Source organism: Microtus pennsylvanicus, chromosome 20 (assembly GCF_037038515.1).
Source record: "Microtus pennsylvanicus isolate mMicPen1 chromosome 20, mMicPen1.hap1, whole genome shotgun sequence".
Classification (NCBI taxonomy): Eukaryota; Metazoa; Chordata; class Mammalia; order Rodentia; family Cricetidae; genus Microtus; species Microtus pennsylvanicus.
Window position 1 is genome coordinate 30,616,902 of NC_134598.1, and position 3,389 is coordinate 30,620,290.

Here is a 3,389-nt window from a genome sequence, read left to right on the forward strand (position 1 = left end):
TTTGGAGCCTGAATTAATGAGGTGCTCCGTTCCGTATAAGCGAAGACCACCGCATTAGGTAGAGTTTGCTGCTGTGGTCATATACCTGGGGCACGCTAGGTGTGGAGTGAAGAGGCTTATTCAGCTCACAATTGTGTCTTCTGTTCAAGCTCCAAATCGTGGGGCACGAGCTTGGGAGAGCACCCACCCCTGGCGCTGAGTCAACTCGTGGCAGATTGCAGTGGGGGGAGGGCGTGGTGGATGAGAAAGCAACCACACCTGCCCTACTCCAGAAGAGACTAAGTGGGGTCAAATCTAGGCTTTGATAGCAAACCTCTAAATAACCATCTACAGTCCCAGGAGAAATGCCTTAGCGTCCCCCTTCCCCAACTATTTTGTTTTGTAGCCCTGGCTATCCCAGAATTCTCTCTCTCTTTAGACCATGCTGGCCTAGAACACAGAGATCCACCTTCCCAAATGATGGCATTAGAGGCGCGCACGGCCACCTGGTGTCTTGGCTCTTTCATAGACAACTCCTACCACATATGAGCCAGAGTGGTGGTAGACACCTGAAATTCTCACACTGGGGAGTGGAGGTAGGAGGATTCTGAGTTCCAGGCTAGTAGCCTGGGCTACATAGTGAGACTCTGTCGCAAACACAAACAAAACAAAATGAAAAATCACAGAAAGGAGAAAGAAAATGAACCCAAAAGGTTTTCAGGTCATATTCAAGTCAACTTAACCTTTTGCCTGCCAAGAAGTTTTCGCCTTTGGGAGGCAGTAGCACCCTCTGAGAAGAGAATGTGTGGGCTGGGTGCTGTGCAGGACAGGAGAGCTAATAGATCTGAAAAAAGACCCCCACACACAAACACACACGCACGCACGCACGCATGAGGCTTTGATCGCCGTGAGTTCTTTCATCTACCTGGAAAATGTAGAGATTGCTCCCTTTCTGTCTGAAGTTCTAAGTCTAAGCTGGGCATCGCCTTCAGAGAATTTGTGATCCTGCTAGGGCTAAGATGAACATTAGAAAGTAAAACCTTAAAAGCTTGCTCCCTTAAAAAAAAATAACCCATGGGCTCAGTGGTTAAGAGCACTGCTTGCTCTTCTAAAGGTCCTGAGTTCAATTCCCAGCAACCACATGGTGGCTCACAACCATCTGTAATGAGATCTGGTGCCCTCTTCTGGCATGAACGCATGCTTGCAGGCAGAATACTGTATACACAATAAATAAATCTATAACCAAACCAGAGCTCAAGCTCATTTCTGCCTTACCTAACAATCTCAAAATAAAATAGTTGGGAATACATAGTTCAGTGGTAGAGCACTTGCCTAGAATGTATGAGACCCTAAATTCAGTACCAAGGGAGGAAGGAATGAAGAGAAGGAGGGAAGTAAAGAAACAGAGACGGAGTGAAGCAACAGCCTCTTTAACTCACCGTTGGAAATTTTAGAAGCAGGGCGACCCCTTTTGGTATCCACAGCAAGTCAGCCACAGGATGACCCAGATTCCTGCTCTGCCACCCAGCAATGCCCTGGATCTGGCTGTCAGTCAACTCCGGGTTTCTTCATCCAGGGCAAGCAGGAGAGAAAGATGACTTCCCTGGCTCCAGGAAAGAGAAAATGCCTTCTCCAAAGTTGTCCATGCCGTAAGCTCCGTTGCAATCCCAGGCTTTCCTTGAACGAAGCGGTAGCAAAAGGGAGGGACCATTTACACCAAGCAGGGTCGCCTCTGAGCCGAGTGACCGCTCTCGCCTTTGTTTCCAGCGTTCACATCTAATACATGAATGCCTTGAACTGAGAATACCCAAAAGGGCAAAATGATCAATTGCTTACTTATTTATTTTTGATCAGTTGTTTATGACAGTTGTTCTCAACCTTCCTAATGTTGCAACCTTTTAGTACAGTTCCTCATGCTGTGGTGACCCCCCTCCCCCGCATAAAGTTATGTCTGTTGCTACTTCATAACTGTAATTTTGCCATCATTATGAATTGCAATGTAAATATGTGTTGTCTGATGGTTTTAAGTGACCCCCACCCCCTTTATGGAAGAGTTGTTCAACTTCCGAAGGGGTCCTGACCCATAGCTTTATGATAACATGATACCTAATAAAAGTGTTACAATGGCCAGACCCAAAAATAAAACGCAAGTAAAACTGTACAAAATGTATCCCTTTCCACATATTTATTAGGTTTTATGAACTGGGTAGATCGTTTGAGAATGTATTCTAAGTCATATGTCCATGCCGTATAATATCAGGCTCTGGTTTGCCACGCGGCTTGTGTTGGCCACTAGGGAATCAGCAGAGGTGACAACAGAAGTTTTGGCAAACTTTATGCTTGAGGACTCGCGTTCTCCTACCGCCCTCAGTGAAGAAACCCAGGCAAGCACCCCGAGGAAGGGAACCCTGATATGCCAACTCATTTGCCACCCCTCCACAGGCAAGGCCCTGGGTTCAGCACATTGTCTCAGATCTGTTAGCTTTATCTGATTGAGTCGTTCAGAGACCTGACTTGCTCCCCTCGCTTTGTCTAAAGAGGTCAAGGTGAGTCCTAGTAAACTACAGTTCTTACCTTGCTAGGGCCTCGGAGTCAACTGGGAAGCCTCCGCTGAGGGACCGCCCACATCCCTGTGGTCACGTTTGTGAAGGATTATCTTGATTGGTAATTGGTGGGGAAGACCCAACCCACTGTGGGTGGCCCCAACCCTAGGCAACTGGGCCTGGGGTATGTAAAATAATTAGAGTCAACAGGCAGCAAGTGGCATTCCTCCAGATTGCTGCCCTGACTGCCTGCGGTGATGAACCGTCCATGGGAGTGTAAACCGGAAGAAACCCTTTCCTCTGCCAAAGCAGCTTTTGTTCCCAGTGTTCTCTCACAGCAACAGAAAGCAAATATTAGGTGCTAAACTTTGTTCAAAACAAATAAAAGTAGGAGATAGGAGTGCAGCTCACTGCCAGTGCATGTGATGAACACACACATGTCCCTAGGCTCAATTTCTCCCCAGTTGAAGAACATCATGATAGCAAGCCATTGACACAGCTTGCCCCGTATCCCCTATATACTCTTGAAGACTGGGAACTAGCCGGGCGGTGGTGGCGCACGCCTTTAATCCCAGCACTCAGGAGGCAGAAGCAGGCGGATCTCTGTGAGTTCGAGGCCAGCCTGGTCTACAAGAGCTAGTTCCAGGACAAGCTCCAAAGCTACAGAGAAACCCTGTCTCAAAAAACCAAAAAAAAAAAAAAAAAAAAGACTGGGAACTAACAGAGCTCTATACAAAACCTAGGGATGACATCTGTCAAAGAAAGACAGAAGTGGACAGGAAGCCAGCATTGTTGAACCAGGAGTGGGAACAGCCCTGTGCTGGGGTTTGCTGCCTCTGCTGCAGCTTGGGTAGAAGAATGGGTAAG